This window comes from Polyodon spathula, chromosome 6 (genome assembly GCF_017654505.1).
Source record: "Polyodon spathula isolate WHYD16114869_AA chromosome 6, ASM1765450v1, whole genome shotgun sequence".
NCBI classification, from domain to species: Eukaryota; Metazoa; Chordata; class Actinopteri; order Acipenseriformes; family Polyodontidae; genus Polyodon; species Polyodon spathula.
In genome coordinates this window covers 63,318,173-63,341,363 of record NC_054539.1, presented here as the reverse complement: position 1 = coordinate 63,341,363, position 23,191 = coordinate 63,318,173, and the positions used below count along the sequence as shown (strand labels likewise).

The 23,191-nt window shown below is 36.1% G+C and overlaps 1 long non-coding RNA gene across 1 annotated transcript in view; it reads right to left on the bottom strand.

Annotated features, from left to right (window-relative positions):
* The window catches only part of LOC121317452, a 64,837-nt gene extending 48,967 nt beyond the window's left edge, over positions 1-15,870 (bottom strand). Inside the window, exon 1 of the long non-coding RNA XR_005950504.1 lies at positions 15,576-15,870. This is a non-coding gene — a long non-coding RNA (uncharacterized LOC121317452). The remainder of the gene's footprint in view (positions 1-15,575) is intronic.
* Between the last annotated feature and the right edge of the window lie 7,321 nt (positions 15,871-23,191).

Below are 23,191 nucleotides of genomic sequence, written 5' to 3'. Positions count from 1 at the left end.
AAAAGCAAGCAGATCTAACACAGTTTTGTAGTCGATGAACATGGCTCACTTAAAAAGAAATATCTTTGAAATAAAGCAGAAACTTGGTTTATCCTATTAGGTTTTTTTGGCGTTGCCAGGGAACTGGACGTGCTTAATACACATTATATCACTCGTCCATCATTGCCGGGTAAAGTAAATCAACTTCTGCTTAGTCTCAGGCCACAAAACGTTCATCAAATGACACAGCATTGAACATTAAAAGCAAGCCATGTTGTCTTTTGATTGTGGTTACACATTCACGGCCTCTTGGCTGTGATCTTAATATTCCACTAGAGTCAAATAAGTAAGTAGGCCAATCAAACAAGCACAGTGAAAAGGAATAACCATATATTAATACTTGTCATCAGCATTACCACCCTCTTTTATTACCCGAGAACTGACCAGCTAGTAACTTTAACCCCTCTCTGTGTATTTACAAGGATGTTGACTGTCCCAGGTTGTAACCCAGAACGTTCACATTAAACAATGTGTGATGAATCCACAAGCATGGCTTATTATGATTCTACAAAGAGCTGCAAAAAATCCCTGCTCAGACAAAGCATATTCCGACTAGGTACAAATACAGTATGAGCTATAGAGCAATAAAACCTTTCAGGAAATAACTGTTGACCGGGTGTTAGAAAATATTGTGCAAAAGAATTGTCTACTTTTTCACTGCTTCCAAAACATCAACATTCCAATCCTGCTTACTGCAGTCAAAATGCTCAAGCCTGGTAATGTGTGTGTCTTGTTGCATGCAATCTTACCAGTGTGGGTAGTGACACTGCATCCCTATCTCCACACAAGTAAGACTACAGATAAATATCTATTCAACCCTTAAAAGAGAGTTTCTCTCTGCTGTCGGCATGTTGCTTTGTACTGCATGAATGCCCATTCCTTTCTGCTTGTCTGTTTAGATCCCTTCATAATGCAATACGCATCAATCAGTTTGTGAAGGGAATCCTTGAAGCTCAGTATCTGTCTGTCCCCTCTGTAGAGAAAGACAGACCATGAAGTTAATCTCGTAAATTACAGTTATAAAGTTACACTACACATTTTAAACATGTGTGAACTTTCTCGATCAAGAGGAAATATACAGTATATTACTTTCATTTTAAAATAAAAAATTTCTTTTTAATTTTGTATGTACATACACCTGTTTACACACTAGTTACTTTTGAAATGTTTATTTTATTATATTTTTTTATTTTTTTAAGTAGTGCTTTATTAGTATGTGGTAAGTTAGAAAATAAACCCTTTCATGTTTAATCGATGTGTTTGAATAAAACTTTTGAGCTGTAGCCGATAGTTTGTCTTTCATTTTAATATTGATGTTGTTTAAAATGTATCCGCCATAATGACTGCTGGCGGTGGTTTTAGGTATAACCGCGGGGGCTCTAGTGTTGAGTCACCACCATCACTGTCAATAAAACACTTTTATTTATTTATTTATTTCAGCTGTTTGTCCAAATCATTTAAACCACAAATTAAAATATCAGATGTGACTCACCTACAATTATTACATTTTTAAGTGGCGTTCTAAAAGGTTATATTGCAGTCATGCAGGCACAATTATCAACAGTTTGACAACTAATAGTTGAAAAACTAAAAATTTTAAAAACAAAAACAACATGAAGACACACCTGTTTACACTAGCGCCAAGGGTGTCCTGAAATTTAAGATTTTTATTGTATGTACATATAGCATAAAAACAAACCCTATACAAGACGTTACTATGTACTGTGGCATAAATAAATTAATAACAACCACCTGTGAATGTAAACATTAAACCAGAATATTGTTTCTGTACTGATTTTTTATCTTATCTACTTTAGTAAACGTATGTATTTATGTACTGACTGGTGCTTTTACCACTCTGTTGTAGCACAACTCAATAATGCATTTTGTTGATTTTTTAGATGATTCTCCAAGAGCAAAATCAATTTCAAACAGCTTAATACAAATTATAGCATTGGATCTTCAGCCAATTTCTGTTGTTGAAGACGTTGGTTTTCAGACGTTTGTAAAGCTGCTTGAACCCTGGTATAAGATTCCAAATAGGAGATCGCTGATGCGCATTGAACTCCCTCAACTATATGATAAAGGTAAGATGGAAGTGAAGAGATCACTGTTACCTGTAAGTGATGTTGTTCTGACTTCAAGGGCAACAGAGGCATATCTAACTGTCTCATGTCATTACATAGATACAAACTGACAAATGCAGTCCTACATTTTGGAAACATCACACATCCCTGGACAGCACACTGTAGATAACATTGCTGAGCACCTAATAAGAATAACAGCTGAACGGGAAATTAACCACAAAGTCCAAGCTGTGATTACAGATATTGGGGCAAACATGGTGGCTGCAGTGCGCAAAGCAGAATGGAAACATATTCCATGTTTTGCTCATACTTTGAACTTAGTAGTTAAAGGCTCATTAAAGGCTGACCCTAGCTTGGATTCCCTTCCATCACAGCCCAAATTCAGAAGAGAAGCAAAAAGTGATTCAAAATCAGCTGAAGATGCCTGAACATAAATTAATACAGTCAGTCAAATCTAGATAAAAATGTCAAGTTTGGGAATTGTGCAGTAGAGAAGACCACAGCAGCTCTTTGACAGCGGTTTCACTGGCCTGGGATGCTTGTTCCATATGCACCTCCTACCTTTCAGAGTTGCTGTCTACGGATTCTCGGGTGGCTAACAGAGTATGCTGGTGGCAACAGATCATTTTGCTTTGTTTATACACTGAACAAAAATATAAACACAACATGTAACAATTTCAAAGATTTTACTGAGTTACAGTTCATATAAGGAAATCAGTCAATTGAAATAAATTCATTAGGCCCTAATCTATGGATTTCACATGACTGGGAATACAGATAAGCATCTGTTGGTCACAGATACCTTAAAAAAAAGGTAGGGGTGTGGATCCGAAAACCAGTCAGTATCTGGTGTGACCACTATTTGCCTCATGCAGCGCGACACATCTCCTTCGCATAGAGTTGATCAGGCTGTTGATTGGGGCCTATGGAATGTTGTCCCACTCCTCTTCAATGGCTGTGCGAAGTTGCTGGATATTGGTGGGAATTGGAACACGCTGTCATACACATCGATCCAGAGCATCCCAAACATCCTCAATGGGTGACATGTCTAGTGAGTATGCAGGCCATGGAAGAACTAGGACATTTTCAGCTTCCAGGAATTGTGTACAGATCCTTGCGTCATGGGGCCATGCACTACACCGTGTAACAAATATATATATATGTTTTTTGTTCCTGGGTAGTAAGTGTTATTTCCTAATTGCTTATGCCTCAAAAGTATAGAAAATGGCTATTATTCCCCACAAACTTTGCTTTTGTGACCAGGACAGTGATATTTCAAGATATCACTATTTCCAATGGGAAAACGGGCAAATGTGTGTCTTTTCATTCAAATAAAGTCAGAAAAAAACAACATATGAATCCAAATTAACATGTATTTATACTAAAGTAATACAAAAATGACTACAAAAGATTTTCGAGATTTACGATTATACTGTATTTACAAAAATCTTTTGTAGTCATTTTTGTATTACTTTAGTATAAATACATGTTAATTTGGATTCATATGTTGTTTTTTTCTGACTTTATTTGAATGAAAAGACACACATTTGCCCGTTTTCCCATTGGAAATAGTGATATTTTGAAATATCACTGTCCTGGTCACAAAAGCAAAGTTTGTGGGGAATAGCAGCCATTTTCTATACTTTTGAGGCATAAGCAATTAAGAAATAACACTTACTACCCAGGAACAAAAATTGTGTTACATAGTGTTATCATCTTGAAACATGAGATGATGGCGGTGGATGAATGCCATCGATAAAATGCAATTGTGTTCGTTGTCCGTAGCTTATGCCTGCCTATACCAGAACCCCACTGCCACCATGGGGCACTCTGTTCACAACGTTGACATCAGCAAACCGCTCGCCCACATGACGCCATACACGCTGTCTGCCATCTTCCTGGTACAGTTGAAACTGGGATTCATCCGTGAAGAGCACATGTCTCCAGCGTGCCAGTGGCCAACGAAGGTGAGCATTTGCCCACTGTTGTTTACGACGCCAAACTGCAGTCAGGTTAAGATCCTGATGAGGACGATGAGCACGCAGATGAGCTTTCCTGAGGTGGTTTCTGACAGTTTGTGCAGAAATTCTTTGGTTGTGCAAACCCACAGTTTCATCAGCTGTCCGGGTGGCTGGTCTCAGACTATCCCACAGGTGAAGAAGCCGGTCCTGGGCTGGTGTTTGGTTACACGTGGTCTGCAGTTGTGAGGCCGGTTGGATGTACTGCCAAATTCTCTAAAACGACGTGGGAGGCGGCTTATGCTAGAGAAATGAACATTCAATTCTCTGGCAACAGCTCTGGTGGACATTCCTGCAGTCAGCATGCCAACTGCACGCTCCCTCAAAACTTGAAACATCTGTGGCATTGTGTTGCATGACAAAACTGCACATTTTAGAGTGGCCTTTTATTGTCCCCAGCACAAGGTGCACCTGTGTAATGATCATGCGGTTTAATCAGCTTCTTGATATGACACACCTGTCAGGTGGATGGATTATCTGGGCAAAGAAGAAATGCTCACCAACAGGGATATAAACAAATTTGTGCACAAAACGTGAGAGAAATAAGCTTTTTGTGAATATGGAAAATTTCTGGGATCTTTTATTTCAGCTCAAGAAACATGGGACCAACACTTTACATGTTGCATTTATATTTTTGTTCAGTGTAGTTGTGCTGTTTCTATATTTTATTGCATTTTGTGGCGTGGCTTTCTTGAGGCCAGTGTAAAAGGAACATTTTAAATAAACTGTGTCAAGCTTATTTTGTTGTCTGTGTGTGTATACAATTGTAGATGCTTGTCAGCCAGCCCAGATTGCAAAGAACCTGTAATATTAATTTCTGGAGGATGACACATCACCCAGTGGCATAGCAGTTACATCTAATTGGGTTATCCCTGGTGTTTCAAGGGTATCAAGTGGCTACCCACACTGTACCAATGGAACCGTCGAGCGTGGATGAATCATGAACTCTTCACTTTGTGTGTGTGGACAATTGCCCTGCTCATGCTGAGGTCATTAACCTGAAGGCAACCAAACTTTTTTCTGCCACCCAACATGACAGCAATGCTGCAACCCTATGAGTAAAATCTACAATCTACAATTTGAAATGCCACTACAGAAGAAAGATTATAAAGAAGCTTTTGAGATGTATGTATGCTGGCAGAAATGCATCTGAGTTTACAATTTAATTGTTGGAGACTATGACAACATTCAGAGAGATGTTACCCAGCAGACAGTAGCCAACTGTTTCCATGAGGCTGGCTTTTTTTTTTTTTTTCGCAATGCCAACAAACTTGAAACAGAGATTACTGAGGATGAGCAGTGCAAACTTACAGTAGTGAAAGACAGAAATATTATTGAGCCACACTTTGCAATTGAGGACATTGTTAGTGTGGACACCGATATAGCGGTGGCAGAAGAACTGAATGAGGAGGAAATCCTCTGCAACATACAGCATTAGGAAACTTTAGATGGCAGTGTTTAAGACAGCGGTGAGCCCCCAGAAACTGTATGCAACATGAACGTGATTCACAGTTCACTTTGATGGGAAGACTTGAACAAATTGTTGAAAACTGCATTTCAGAGTCAAGTGCAAACATCTATCCTGGACTTTTACTCAAAAATGTACAGGGATTTGTCTGCATTGGCAAAATATGAGTGAAATGTGAGTGCCCTAAAAGTTTCTTTTTTTTTTCTTACCATACTGTTGTTAATATTATTATTTATTTATTTGGAAGACACCTTTATCCAAGGTGTTACAGGACAATACAAGATTACAATGCAAGAACAATATTTAAACACAATAAGTTTACAGTAAGTGCAAGTTTGTATTACTAAATACAATATAAAATGTAACAAGTTAGGATTTAAAACAACTTATGTATTCAGTGACAAAAGTCATACAGTAGTACAAGGAATGTTGTTCCATAAAACATGTTTCGGTTTTATCTTTTTTTGTTCTCCAGTATTTTCTTGTGATCAAATGAGAAACACACAAATTACAGTACATATGAGTTTGTTTGCTCAGGATTTAAAACATATTCTTATAAAAATATTTGATAAAAAAAAAATACTATATAAAACAGAGCATTCTTATTATTAATGACTATAGGACTATTCTATTTTGGTAACCGCTGGTAGAAATGAGAGCTCCGGATGAGCTGAATTTCTGATAAGCCAAACTTTTTTACTGGTCCCGTGAAATTTGACAAACAGACCCCACTGTATTACATTGGCTAATACCAAACTCCCTTTATTCCTGGTAATGAGAACTGGAGTTTTGTAACAGATCATAAAAAATACATTTTCAGAATTTTTGCTAAAGTAGCAACATTTAAAAATGTGGCATGTGAGAGGTGCTAACCAATGTGTGGGGAGACAATCAGCTGTCCCAACTTTATTGAGTGTTGCCTTTTTAAACAGTGTGTAACAACTACTAAGACATCATTTTTTCCATACACCAACAATTACTTCAATATAAATTGTGTTATCAATAACTCACAATTATGTTCAATATAATGATTTGGACTAGTTCTAGTACAGGCGTTCTTGTACTCTTGGGCTTTCTGAGAATAAAAATAAATGTAAAAATATTGCTCTAGGACAACACTTTAATGACACCCCAAGTGTTCCTGTTACATTTTCTTCATTATTTATTATTATTTAGGTAATTTATAATTCAGTTAAAATTCATTATTTTGACTTATTAAAATATTTCACAACATTAGTACAAATTATATAATGGTTGAACTATAGCTAGTAGCAAATAATGAAGAATTGTTCACAATTGATTTGAAGAGCTGATACTGTTTATTAGATTAACTGTCATATTCAAACACTAGCTTTCAAGGTTTAAGTTGAAATTTTACAAAAAAGATGTTATTGTTTACATTTGTAGGAGAATGTTTGGAAACAGTGCTCCAGATAAGGTTTGAGGTCATTGAGTGATTTCCTCTACGATTTAGACACTATGGGCCTCATTTACGAAATGGCACTAAACATTATGATGCATCATAATCACATGAACGTTTATGATTTCCGTATTTACTAATGCAATTTTATTAATTATCACGACAAATAGTGCATATATTATGGTGCACACTGATTTTATTGTGCCACGTTATGGTAATCGGAATGACTATGTGATTTGTATGATAATGCCTGCTAATGTATTTAAAAGAGGCACCCTGCTCTGAATAATGAAATGATTTTTTTTTTCACACCATATTTACTAAAGGGCAATAATCGTAGTGTGCTCCAGTTTGTTTGGAAACCTTCATGGAGGTATTAATTACATTACAGTTTTCATACAGAGCAGTGAAAATTACCTGTAAATAAGCGTGAATAAACATGAATTAATGTTATAATTTCTTATATTTTATTTTATGGTTCATTGCATTGGTACAAATAATAGAGTGGTTAAATAAACCACTGGACCAAACAAGGTATTGTAATTTATAACAACCTCTGTCACTAGAATTTCTAACTCCTCTGCGTGCAGTTTTAGTTTGTGTTGCCTCTGTCTGTTGATCGCTCATTTTCAGTCAGTGTAAGCCACCTCCACCTTTCACAATAATCCACTGACCAAAAGATATGCCTGGACTGCGCAGCTTTTTATTTCACGGTGGTCACGGGTAAGTCTTGGACATTATCGTGCACATTAAGTTATCACTCACAATACATGTAGTGCACACTATAGTATGTAAACTAGCCAAATAACGCTCACGTAAATTAATGTGTTCTCTGTTTGCAAATGGGGCAGTAAATTTAGATTAGGCTCACTACTAAATGTGCACGTTACAGCTACATTTAGTGCCTTTTCGTAAATGAGGCCCTAAGTGAGTAAAATGTATTTTGTGTGACTAAAACCCAACATTACCTTGTAGTCATGAGCATTTTCAATAAACTGTAGATACTTTAACGTTAACTTATGGGGTATGCGTGAATTATAGCCTTACATTTTAACTGTAATGTTAATTTGAACTACTGTACAAATATTTCGTTTTACAATAACAATATCCCTTTCGTTATTTTACATTTGAAAAGAATCCAACAATGTATTTATTTATTTAACTCTATTAATAATTTTATAGTCCAGGAAGTTGCTACTCTGGATGTAGTTATGTGGGCGGCACTGCCCAGTGATTTACTGCCCACTGAAGCTTCCTATCAAAGCTGTAATTGTAAGATACTGTTATCCAGTAGTGAAAAGTGAACTGCAACTGTTGGCAAGACAAACTATCATTTAGAGATATCTGAAATTGCATTTTAAGATATCTTGAAATATTTAAAGATATCTCTAAATCATTTTGAAATATCTCAAATTGAATTAGATATATCTTTAATTGTGCAGTGTTTAAGATATCTGTAAATCAATTGGAGATCTCTAAAATGAAATAAAATCTCAACCTGATTTACAGATACCTTTAAATACTATTGAAATCATGTGGATTTTGCTAGCATGGTAAGCCAAACTGTCATTTAGAGATGTCTTAAAATTACGGTTTTAAAGATATCTCGAAACGACTTCCTGTTCATTTAAAGATGTCTCTAAATCATTTGAAGATCTCTCAAAATAACTTCCTGTTCATTTAGAGATATCTTTAAATGGACAGGATAACCATACAAAACACAGAGCATTTTCACAGGAAGACATTTCGAGATATCTTGAAATGGCTTCCTGTTCATTTGAAGATATCTTCAGATGATTTAGAGATATCTTTAAATGAACATGCCTAAATGATTTAAGATATCCCTAAATTATTTAAAGATATCTCAAAATAACTTCCTGTCCATTTAGAGATATTTTTAAATCATTTGAAAATATCTTCAAATATTTAGAATATATAGAAATGATTTAGAGATATCTTTAAATATTTAGAAATATCTCAAAATTAACTTGAGATATCTCTAAATTATAATTTGGCTTGCCATACAACTGCTGTATCTACGATGCTATCAATCCAGTAAGTGTCCTTATTTGAGGACAGGCTATGTATGTAATTTTTGAAGAATTTAAATGGCATATATCTACCTGTTATTTAAGTTTTTTTCTTTAACTATTCAAAAAATGTATTTCGTTCTTAAAGGGTTAAGGATGGTGCGTGCCTGTGCGTGTTGACAGTGTGTGGTGGGTTGTCAGCAGCAGTAATGAAGGTGTTGCTAGGAATTGTTTTTGGCTCTTAAAGGTGTTGTTTAATATGTGTTGTTTCAGAAAACAAATTTAGGTCCTTTACACTCCCCAGTAACAACAACTCTTTGCAGCGCACAGGCTGTACTTGTGTACAGTGCCTATGGAAATTCTACCCCCCCCCCTTGAACTTTTTTCACATGTTGTTGTGTCAGTGACTCAGTTTTATGCATTTAAATGAGGATTTTTTTCCACTTATCTACACACCATACTCCATAATCTAAAGGGGAAAAAGTTTTTATTGAGAAAAAAAATTATATATTAAAAATACAAAACTGAAAGATCATAATTGGATAAGTCTCCACACCCCTGAGTTACTACTTGGTGGAAGCACCTTTGGCAGCAATTACAGCTGTGAGTCTGTTGGGATAGGTCTCTACCAACTTTGCACACCTAGATTTAGCAATATTTGACCATTCTTCTTTACAAAACTGTTCAAGCTCTGTTAAGTTCATTGGGGAGCGTTGATGGACAGCAAAATTCAAGTCATGCCACAAATTTTCGATTGGATTTAGGTCGGGGCTCTGACTGGGCCACTCAAGCACATTTACCTTTTTGTTCCTTAGCCACCCCATTGTAGTTATGTCTATGTGCTTTGGGTCATTGTCATGCTGAAAGGTGAACTTCCGTCCCAGTTTCAGCTTTCTTGCAGAGGGCAACAGTTTTTCTTCAAGGACTCAAGGACTTCTCTGTACTTTGCTCCATTCATTTTTCCATCTATCCTGACAAGTGCCCCAGTCCCTGTCGATGAGAAACATCCCCATAAAATGATGCTGCCACCAAATTGCTTCACAGTAGGGATGGTGTTCTTTGGGTGATGCGCTGTGTTGGGTTTGAGTCAAACATAATGGTTTGGATTTAGGCCAAAAGATACCATTTTAGTTTTGTCAGCCCACAAAACTACCACATGGCTACAGAATCTCCAGAGTGTTTTTTTTTTTTTTTTTTTTTTTTTATTTGCATATTTCAAATGGAATTCAAGGTGGGCTTTCTTGAGTAATGGCTTCCTTCTTGCCACCCTACCATGCAGGCCAGATCTGTGGAATGCTTGGGATATTGTTGTCACATGCACACTTTGAAGGCTTCGCCATAAAAGCCTGTAGCTCTTGCAAAGTTGCCATTGCCCTCTTGCTAGCCTCTCTGATCAGTCTCCTTCTTGCTCGGTCATCCAGTTTGGAGGGAAGGCCTGATCTATGCATGGTCTTGGTGGTGCCATACACCTTCCACTTCTTAATAATCATCTTGACTGTGCGCCAAGGGATATTCAAGGCCTTTGATATTTATTTATACCCACAACCTTATCTGTGCCTTTCAATAACTTTATCCCAGAGTTCTTTTGAAAGAGCCTTGGTGCTCATGGTTGAGTCTTTGCTTTGAAATGTACTACCCAACACAGGGAACCTACAGGAACTGCTGAATTTATCCTGAAATCACGTGAATCACTACAATTTAACAACGGTGGAGGCCACTTAATTTGGTGCGTGATTTTGAAGGCAATTGGTTACATCTGAGCTATTTCAGTTTTTATTTTTAATTCATTTTCTACAAATTTCTAGAATATTTTTTCACTTGGAAGTTATGGGGTAGGATGTGTAGATGAATGAAAAAAACATATTTAAATGCATTTTAATTCCAGACTATAAGGCAACAAAATGTGAAAATTTTGAAAGGGGCTGTAGACTTTCTATAGGTACTGTAATGCTCATTGGCTGAGGTTACAAAAACTAATTTACATAATCCCCCCACCATTCACACAGTACAGCAGACACGTAGGGGGCTGTGTACACACACAACAGGAGGCAGAGACATTCACAAAAAATAACAGGCAGCAACAGCTCATACACAACAATAAAATAACAGCATTTCAACAGTAAAAATAAACAGACCTACCCACAGAAACGATAATCCCATTCCCCCCCACAATTTCAACACAGAACACACATAATGACCCAACGCTGCAATATGTTTTCTCAATGATTGTCCAGTCTCTCCAATACAGCCATAGCAATCGTAATTGTTAATTGGTTATAGTAATAGAAAACATGACTTCAGTTTATATGTAATTGCAATCACATCATTGAAAGTGCTCCCATATATTGTATTGTATTGAAAAACACCCTATTAACACAAGATTGACTAACTCTGTATATATATATATATATATATATATATATATATATATATATATATATATATATATATATATATATGTTTTCCATACTCAGGATAGGTATTGTCTGAAAAAAAAATCAATTAAAAAACAACCTTGTAATGACAAAATGGGTAAAGAAATCACTGTCTACATGTTGTACAAATTAGTCACATTAAATGTGCAAGAGAGATTTGTTTTTTGCTGATGCCAGTTCACTGTGCCAAAGAAAAGACAGTTGACAGCATTCCAAATCCTTCGCACACAACCTATTGTAATAATTTTCATGGCACAGTAGTTAAGCCTCCACACCTTTTCTTTTATTGACAATTTTTTTCAACATAAATTTATTTTTTAACATACAATTCTCACTAAAATAACTTGAAACTGATATTTAAACAATATCTTTAGAAACTGTACACTGAAAGGATAACCCCTTGCGGTTTTTCAATGTGGTTTTTCTTTTACAGAGCAGAAAATCCTAATGATGGATGTATTCTTGTAATAGTAAGTGAGGTGAATTACATAGTATTGACCGCAGTGAAATTAATAGGGTGCTCCAGATATGCATATCATTTATCGTTCATAACTGAAGGAATACCAACAGCGTAAAACCCCCATGGTGCACACAGTAGGAATCACATTTATTTTGGCCAAATTATATTTCTTATAACAACAAGCCATAAGTACATATGAATTGTTATTAAAATAGTAGTATTTTAAACATTCTAATAGACTATAAAAACATGATATATTTTTATAGAGTTGGGAAATTAGCCATATGACTAAAAATCTGTACAGAAACCTAGTAGTGGTAAGTCCCCAAAGAAAACAAATGCAATGTTTAGTACAAAGAGGCCCAATAATAATAGGATACGTTGTTTTAAATTAACAGTTAAAATATTGCTGTTATTATTCTAGTTTCTTAAACTAATTAACTTTCATAAGTGATGGATATAATTTAATGATGTTAATTGAACCCAAAAAAGTTCTAAATGAATCAGTGCTGCACCACAGATAATATGTATTGGACCCGAAGACAGTGTTCACTCAGACGAATTGCGAGATTAAAATGTCCTGCTGGCAATTAGTGCAGTGGATTGGGCTCTTGTTTGTACAGCAATCAATCAGGCTTAAAGAAAAAAAAAACAGACTGAAAACATAGGAGGTTAGGAAAATGCAAGTCTTTGTTTGTCCCTTTGGCTGCTGCCACTCTCTAGTTTACTACATGGTGCTGACTCAATGACTGGAGCCAAAGTGTTTTCAGTTTCATAACTTCTCTCCGCTACCTGATTGGAGAATGGCTGTGGCTCGTTCTAATAAGCTAATTACTAAATGACCTCAACACACTGTCTAAAACCCAGTAGACAAAGTATAATCTTTATTTGATCTTTCCTGTACTGTAATGTTTTTTTTGTTTTTTGTTTTTTTTTTAACAATTAGACTGGAGGAAGAATAATCTAAGTTTGTGCTCTATGAATGTTGCATGGAACACTTAGTTCTATTGGATGCTTATATAACCATAGGAAATGCCATTACCTAGACTACTGTTGTCTATCCAGAAGTTTACTCCTGCATTTCATTATTTAGGTATTTCTTCTTCAATGTGCAAAATCGTGTAGACTGAAGTATATTCAAGTTTATTAAAATGTCTGGATCCTTGGTTCTGTATTTTCTCTTGTAATGTTTACTGACAAATATAATGATTGCCAGTTATTCTAGGCTTAGTGTTACTTTGCCTAGTTTTTACTGTTGCCAGTTTTCAATTGTGTCAAGACTGTAACATAACCATGAACTTCTTAAATGCATTATCATCATCAAAACAAAGTTTGCATAGCAATCTTAATATAAATTGTGGTTGCAGTGAATTGCTTCCACATGATTGCTGTCACTGCATTTATTTGGCTTAAAAAAATTTCAATGTAAATTTACATAGTTATAAAGTTCATATAGACAGTACATTTCAATGCTGTCAATATCAGAAGCAGCAACGCTACTTTTTTTAAATAAGTGATTTGTTTCTTTGAAAATTGCATTTGTATCAAATTTACAATTTTTCAGCAGCCACAGCAATAATGCAGCTGGATTGTAAATGTGTTGACAAGTTTCATATCAGTTTTAAGATCTTACAGTGTTTTCATGCAACTTCTGAAGTACTTCAACCATATGTTGTTGAGTGTAAAATGGACTTCGTCAGATGGAGCCAGCTCTTTGTACTTTTGGCCATATGCTGAATGAAGAAACATTTACGAACAAACATTTTGGAGACGAGACAGGGTTAAAAAGAGTAGACTCCAATCCTGTGAAAATGCTGGAGATTTCAACTGCCTGTTTGATTTTGCTTTCTAAGGGTTGTCCAACAACGTTTTATTAAAAAAAAAAAAAAAAAAGTACCCAACCCTGTTGAGTTTTCCATCGCTAAAAATGGATCAGCTGAAATCCACTGCTGGGCACTTACTTGTTTTGTTAAAGTCTGTTTTGATTAATTAAATTAAGCTTGGTATTCATTAAACTGTTCTATACTGGTGTTAATGAATATGACTATTCAAAACAGACTTTAAAAAAACTACCTGGTGAGTTAAAAGTGCCCTTAGTCTCTCTCACCACAAATTAACCAATATTAGACTACAACTAATACTTTGCAGTTATATAACATGCTTAAGAAATATTTTATTTCAGGACATTGTAACATGGTCATCATGAAAAATATAAAGCAGTTAAATAATATCCACATATATCATTATAGAACAGCAAAGAACTAATAAAAGATATGCATTTCATCATGAGAAAATACACAATTTCACTACTGTCATTGTCACTGAAATGTAAGAATTATTCTTACTGTTAGTTTTTTCTTTTTTTTTTTTAAATAAAGCTCATGTCTATTTTAGCTAGATATTCAGATGGGATTAAAGTACAAGCACTTGAACAGCACATTTGATTCCACCGTGTAACAATTTTTATTTTTATTTTTTTGTTCCTGGGTAGTAAGTGTTATTTCCTAATTGCTTATGCCTCAAAAGTATTGAAAATGGCTATTATTCCCCACAAACTTTGCTTTTGTGACCAGGACAGTGATATTTCAAAATATCACTATTTCCAATGGGAAAACGTGCAAATGTGTGTCTTCTCGTTCACATAAAGTCAGAAAAAAACAACATATGAATCCAAATTAACATGTATTTATACTAAAGTAATACAAAAAAGACTACAAGAGATTTACGATTATGCTGTATTTACAGTATAATCATAAATTTCTAAAAACTACTCACTGCTTTACCTTATCCTCCATTGCACTGGTAACAGTTGGTATCAATTATACTGATTGTATTTTGTGTTCTTTATCAATTTATTTAAACCTTTTTCACCCACCCACCTGTCATTAACATCTGATGACACCAGTCATCAGATATCAATCAGTAACGACAACTTTTGTAAACCTGTGTGTCAACTGAAAGTTACACTTCTAATCACTCTACAAAGATGCATTTTGATAGATCTGTCAACAAATGTCTTTTGGAGGGAGGGCATTTGCTCCACCTTTCTCTATGGGGTAAAAGGTGAATACACACTTCCCCAAATAAACACAATAGGTAAGCAATTGATAAACAAACTATCCTGCCTAATGTTAAATACAATAATTGATAATCTTTAAAAGATTGCAGATGTCCCCAACTGTAACCCCACAAGGAACCTGAGATGATCCCCAATATCCCTTTAAATATGTGTAACATTAGATAAGCTTTGTGTTTTCTGGTTAGTTTTATATATATATATATATATATATATATATATATATATATGTGTGTGTGTGTGTGTGTGTGTGTGTGTGTGTGTGTGTGTGTGTGTGTGTGTGTGTGTGTGTGTAGAGATTCTGTGGTATTTTTAATATCCATGCCCATCTCTGAAAGTCAGTAACATTTCTAAAGGGAATTGAACATATTGAACATTAAGTATTTGTTTTGTAATGTATTTATTTTCCAAATTTTTTTAGGAACTTTTACAAACATAAAATAGATCACATTTCAACACTGTGCAAGCAGCCCTTCACATACAGTACATGTCACCTGGGAGACCAACTACAAAATAAAACTTAAAAAAGACAGTCAACTTACTTTGCATTTTCAAGGCCCTAACCATTGACACTTCAGCCAACAGTTCTGTGGAGGGCCCTGTTGAATCCGATTGCTGTGTTTCTGTTGCACAGCTGCCTCTGTGATTCCTTTCTGCTTAGCAAAGAGTTCTTCTTTCTCCAAAAACTACAATACCTTCTCTTTGCCTGGACTTCCGCTGACCCACAATATCTCTGTTTGTGGTCCACATAATAAAATAAAATTATACAGAACGCTACATAAAACCGTGACACATCACGGCTGGAGAGAAGACACTACATTTTGCTGATTAGGCTGATGCTTCCTCTGTACTGCTGTATTTGGCACATGATCACAAATTACAGCACTGCTGTCTTGGCTTAAGCCAGCCATTTTGATTATAAGGCTATGGTGAGGAAGCACTGTAAGTTAAATTATATCAAACATACTCGCAGAAAGATAATAATAGAGCGAGCAAAATAAACATGTAAACACCACGTTGGGCACAGCAAGAATGGTGCAGCATTGAGGGTTTGGATTTGCAATGCATATAGTTTGAAATGTACTTATTAGGGTTTTTAAAATAGAGAGAGGGAGATCAGAAAAAGACATTGATTAACAGTTATCTTCAATAAACATTTCTAGTGATTGATGAGTATGTTGTAGGATTCAGATACTCCTTGGTTGCTGTTCTTGCTGTTTTATATATGCATTACTCTAGCTGGCTTCTGCTCATTGTGACCAAAAATAATTTCTAACCATTGCCCCTCCTTAGCTTAACAAATTAAAGACAAAGGAGAAGCGTCACAGTTTGTTTAGGTACAGTTGTATAGAGGTACAGATATAGTATACAACACTTTAGATGAAACTGATGGATCATGGTACATCTGCTGTGGGTTGCACAGCCTAATTGTAGCTAAAATTTTAAAACACAAAGCATTTAGGTACCAGGAAGTTTCTCCTCTATAGTGCTCTAAAATAATATTCCAAATTGAAGTTTTAGAAAAACCAACACAAACAGAAAAAGTGGTTAATGAAAATAGTATAGTACTGTTAGAGTATGCACTGTAAGACTTCTGGGTAACACTTTACATTAAGGTGCAATGTATAAATACTTTATTAACACTTTATAAATAAGTAATGGATGATGTGCAATGTATTAATAAAGCATTATAGAACAAATTATGTGCTTTTTAAATACATCATACATAGGGGTAGGTGTACTAAAGTGGTGCGCCTGTCGGAACATAACTTGTGTGAAATGTTCTAAACAAGCACAATGCTATTTGCGACTTTTTATGGAATGCTTTGCGGCCGCAGTTTCTGTTTACGGTTCAAGCGTAAATAAATATGTAATTTGGGGCGTTCTTGCATAAATTAGCAAAAAGGGGGCAGGTGTACGAAATGTACGAGATGTACGAAAGCTGCAGGCAATTGCGACACTTACAATTGCATCAATTTGTTAAGAACTTTTGAATGCATGTTTTAAACAAACAGTCACAGTTGTTGCTGGAATTTCCCAGTCTGCTTTTTCTCATGCATTGCCAGTTGTGCTCAATGCATTTTTCAGGTGAACAGCCACATACCAATTTTCCCTAAAAGTGTGGTGTACTTGCAAGCCTTGAAAAAAAATGTCTGTGACATTTATGGTTTCCCCAACATGCCGCATGTTGGGAGCAATAGACTGCACACATGTGCCACTAAACCCTCCAGCTCATTCTGAGCATCTGTATAGGACTAGGAAACACACCTATTCTATTAATGTGTACGTGGTTTGTAATAGTGAACAATTTAGCACTGCACCCCTGACTAACTTAAATAAAAATGGACAGTATACATTAGGTTTATAGACTACTAATGATAATATAAATGATTGTATGCAATTAGTATAATACAAAATTTGTTGCTGGTCCTTTGAAATTCGTATTAATAAGAATTAACTCTGCACCATGATCTATGTTGTGTTTATTGTCTTGGCTGTAGTGAAAAAATTAAGCTGACAAATGTTTTTTGATTCAATAACACTTCATATACAAGAAAGGTATACCTCCAATACAATCATATAAGCACAAAATTTAAACTGTCTTTGGAAAAGGCCTCAGTACAGCTCAGTGCATATGTTTGTATCAGAGAGCACGGCTATCCATGGATTCAATTCGAAAATGATGTCAAGACTAACAAACTTTTGATTTGAGATTCACGTGATGACGTCGGAAGAGTAGACAGCGAAGCAGCCGAGCTCTGGAAAATATATGCAAATAATTCATAAAAACATCCGACAATCAACCTAAAAATAATCAAATCTTAATATAAACCTCCTTTGGAGTCTAGTGCAATGTCTACAGCTACAAAAAAAAACAAAAAGAGCCAAAGAAAAAGGATTGAGTATAGACAATACGCCATTAATGGCAGGAAGCTCAGACTTGCAGTTAATGGAGGGGGACGAACTGCAAGGACATGACGACAGTGAGCAATGCCCTTTATGTGCTAAGAACATGATAAAGATGTCTCTAAAATACAGAAAGTTCTAGTCAAAAGCCTGCCTGCCTGCCAGCAACGTCGCATATTCAGAACGACATGGCCGCTGTCGGTGCAAGGTTAGCCGAATGTGAGCAAAGGGTATTTGATCTGGAAGATAAACTACCACCATTGGAAGTAATTCAGAAGACAACAAAGATGACTGGCCTGGCTAGAATAAAAAATCAATGACTTGGAGAATCGGTTAAGAAGGAATAATTTACTTCTAATTGGCATTGCTGAAAGCGCAGAAGGCAGAGATATTATGGAGCTCCCTACTGAATTGCTAAAAGCATTTTAAACATACTGCAGCGATCCTGGTTCCCGCAGGCAGGCGCCTCACACAGGGCGAGGCAATCCACACACAGACGGAGGGCAGGCGCGAACCTGGGATCGCTACATTTGTGTCAGAAGTGGACGCAGGTACCCCGGCATGCACTCGTCAGACTGTAGCCTGGACAGCAAGTCCGGGGCGGACTTGACACTGGTAGGGGAGAGTGTAGCATGCACGGGGGAAAGCAGCAGCAGGACTGGTAAGTGACATAATCACATACAAAGACATAAGTACGATATACGCTCCTTGCAAAGGAGCCGGATCTTTTGTACAGCGGTATTGGCGCTATGCTTCAGTGCGAGAGGTCCCAGGTTTGCGCCCACCCTCCGACTGTGTGTGGATTGCCTTGCCCTGTGTTAGGAGCCTGCCTGCGGGAACCAATATCGCTACATTAGCGAACCCGGGACCTCTCACACTAAAGAACAGCACTGATACTGCTGTACAAAAGAGCCGTCTTCTTTGCAAGGACGGTTTATCGGGCTTATGTCTTTGTATGTGATTACGTCACCTACCAGCCCTGCTGCTGCCTTCCCCCGTGCACGCTACACTCTCCCCTGCCAGCCTCAAGACCACCCCGGACTTGCTCACCAGGCTACGGTATGACAAGTGCATGCTGGGGTACCTTCATTCCACTCTGACACCATTGAGGCGACACCAATTTCCCGCAGGCAGGCTCCTCACACAGGACGAGACAATTCACGCACAGGCGGAGGGCGGGCGCGAACCCGGGACCTCTCGCACTGAAGCATAGCGCCGATACCTCTGTACAAAAGAGCTGGCTCCTTTGCAAGGAACATATGTCGGGCTTATGTCTTTGTATATGATTATGTCACCTACCAGTCCTGCTGCTGCCTTCCCCCGTGCACGCTACAATACCGAGAGAAGAAACTGGCCCAGAAATTGAAAGGGTGCACAGGTCCTTAAGGCCAAAACCTCCTGATGGCGAACTATCCAGACCAATTATCCTGAAATGATTCAGATATAGAGACAAGCAGAACTGTATTTAAATGACAAGGAAAATTTAGGAACTGACCTACAACCAGAAGAGGTTCTACCTTTCCAAGATTTTTTGGCTGAGTTGCAATGAAAGAGGATGGAGTATAATTGTATTAAGCCGTCTCTCAGGAAAAAAAAAAAAAAAATTCCCTACACACTGCTTTACCCAGCAAAGCTCCGGGTTATTGTTAATGAGAAAAGAAACATCTTTGAAAATCCCCAAAAGGTTAAAGTAGCTCTTCAGAAGCTACTTCCCAAGCTTCAGCTGTGACGCAGTGAGTTAATACATGCAACGCATTTAAGTTGTCTGTTTGGACGTTAGATTCAAGATTTTTTGTGGCTCTAATTAACATAAGACCGAGCACTATCTTAAAAACCTTTTTCCTGTTTTTTACTTGTTAAAACTGTTTTCGCTTCTTTCCTTAGGCATGTTTTTTATGGGACAAAGCAACAAACTGTTCTTTTGTTTGTAATATCCATGAATATAAATGAGAAATGCAGTGGTTCGTAAAGTACCACAATAGGGAGCTGTTGTGCATGGTTGTGAATTCCAAACACCTTTTTTCTTTTTCTTTATTTTTTTTCCTTATTTTTTTCTGTTGCGGTTGTTGTTATTATTTGTATTAGATAACTGTTAATGACAGTTATACAGTTCAAAAATATGATTGTTACATCCTGGAATGCAAATGGGATTAAATGTCCTGTAAAACGAACAAGAAGTGAAACCTTGAAACTAAAACAAAAATGGGTAGGACAAATATTTTACTCCTGTTATAACAGTAAAAGCAGATGGGTTACCATACTTGTGCACAAAAATTCTCCCTTTGCAGTCCAGAACATTATCACAGACAACGATGTTCGTTATGTACTTAGAGAAGGTAAACTATATAACGAACCTGTTGTATTGTTGAATGTCTGTGCACCAAATAATGACACAATACACTTTCTCACTCAAATCGCCAAACTACTTGACTGTTATGTAAGGCTTCCAATACTAATTGGAGGGGATTTCAATGCCGTTTCTATCCCTAACTCAGACAGGTCAAATAGACCTTCTCCCTCAGATATTAAGATTTCAAATGCCCTAACTGACATGTGCAAAGCAGCTGGATTATCTGATGTTTGGAGATTAATTCATCCTAAAGAAAGAGAACACGTTCTATTCGAGACCCTGCAAATTCTACTCTAAGATTGATGCTTTCTGTGTTACACAAGACAGTTTATCAAATGTTTGGTAATCAAAAATTTAGAATATAATTTATTCAGATCAATCCCTGATTACTATCTCCTTCTCCATTCAAACTGTAACATTACAAATTTCAGCTGTAGACTAAATAACTCAGTATTATTAAATCAAGAATATGTAAAACAACAGAAACAAAACATTTATTAGATACAAATGCTAAATCTATTTACTCATTTGCAACTGTATGAGATGCATACAAAGCTACACACAGAGGATGGTTTATAAGCTATTCAAGTTACCAAAAGAAAGCAAGAAATCAGAAATTAACAAACTTACCGAGACCTTGACAAATCTTTCAACAAAGCATAAAGCAAACCCCAGTGATGAAAAGATTTATACTGAATTATTAAAAACACAAATGGAACTTAGTGATTTATTAAATAAAAAGCTAGAATTTGTCTTGTTTTGCTTGAAAATTTTAACCTATCATTAAATCAATCAAATTTATTTTATATAGAGCCTTTCATGTCAAGGAATCACAAAGCGCTTCGCATGGCAAATAAATGAACTGGTGATAAGGCAGGTAAATTACACCGTGTAACAATTTTTATTTTTTTTTTTTTGTTCCTGGGTAGTAAGTGTTATTTCCTAATTGCTTATGCCTCAAAAGTATAGAAAATTGATATTATTCCCCACAAACTTTGCTTTTGTGACCAGGACAGTGATATTTCAAAATATCACTATTTCCAATGGGAAAACGGGCAAATTTGTATCTTTTCGTTCACATAAAGTCAGAAAAAATAACATGAGTCCAAATTAACATGTATTTATACTAAAGTAATATAAAAATGACTACAAAAGATTTAGGAGTAGTTTTTCGAGATTTACGATTATACTGTACATTTACAGTATAATCGTAAATCTCGAAAAACTACTCACTTCTAAATCTAAATTTTTGTGAACATTTATGGCATTGCCACCCGATGCTTCACTATCCTTTAAATGGTCTCCTGAAGGAATGAAATACCTTGGTGTGACTCTAAAACCACAGATAGAGGAAATTACTTCATACAATATGTCTTAGAGGACTTAGACAGATGGAAGGACATGCCTTTGACATTTTGGTGTAGAATAGATACAATTAAAATTAATATTTTGCCAAGAATAACCTTTCTTATGGGTGCCATCCCACTATCTCTCCATAAACATTGTTTTTTTTTTTAAAAAATATGCATTATTCAGTAAATTTCTGTGGACAGGAAAGGCTCCTATAATTAGTAGGTTGAAGTTGTCAGCAGTCAGGGATATAGGGGGTCTGGGTCTCCCAGATATTTATAAATATTATATCTCATTTAATGCAAGATATCCATTCAAATGGTCTTATGATATAAACCTTGATCAAAACGTGGTGGTGGTGGGGGTATAGAACAGGAGATCTTGGAGGTAAATAAATGTAACGTATCCTTAAATTCTCTGTGGTTCACCCCAAATATTGGACATCTATAAATAACCCAGTTATAAAATTATCATGTGATATTGCCTGCCGCATACATAAAGCTTTGAAATTTGAAGGGACAGCTTCCCCCAGTACTCCTGTATGGTGTAATGGTAGTATTGTATGCAATGGTAGACCATTAAAGAACACTATCTGAGAGTCCAAAGGTATCTTCAAATTAAAACATCTCTTTGAAGATAAAACAATGTCATTTCAACAATTAAATCATAAATATATCTTAAGACTTCTTTCTCTACTTGCAAATTAGGTCACACTTTACCAAATTTCTTGGAGAAAGAATAGCAACCCCCAAATTACAGAGCTTGAATATACATTTATGGAAATTATAGGAAAAACCTCACATATTGCATCCAATATTTATTAAAAAAATAAATAAACAACACAAAGCCCACAATAGGTAGCCCACTGCAGAAAACATGCAAAAGAGATAACTGAAGATCAGTTTACCCCTGAAATGTGGACCAGAGTATGGAAGGATGTGCATAAAATATTGAAATCTGTGAGAAATAAACTAATCCACTATAAATTCATACATAAAATGTATCTTACACCTGAAGGTTAAATATAATGAGGGTAAGGGATTCTGCCATTTCTTGGCACTGTAACCCAAAATGTATTTGTTCATATGGTATGGTCTTGTCCAAAACCCGTGAGATACTGGTTTATGGTAGTTGATTCTGTATCCAAAATTACTGAAGAGTAGAACAACTGGACCCAAAGATATGTCTTTTGAACTATTTTAGTGACAATTTATGGGACAAATCTGTGAAAAGATTAATAGCAGTAGGATGTATGAAAGCGAAACGTTTTATGAGATTTAATTGATAGGACATTGACAAAGTCACTGGGGACTATTGGCTTTGCTCATATTTGGAGATGCTGATGCTGGAGAAAATGTCCAGTAAACTAATGGATGTATGTAATGAAGAACATCAAATTTGGAGTCAAATAGAAAAAGTGATAAAGGACACCCAAACTTGGTTCAGATTTCAATATCCCCGATCTTCACAGTACTCTATTTTTTTTAAACGCTAGACCTTCTTCTTGTCTTCTCTGCTCAGAACGCATTCAGGAAAATGTAGGCAGACCTC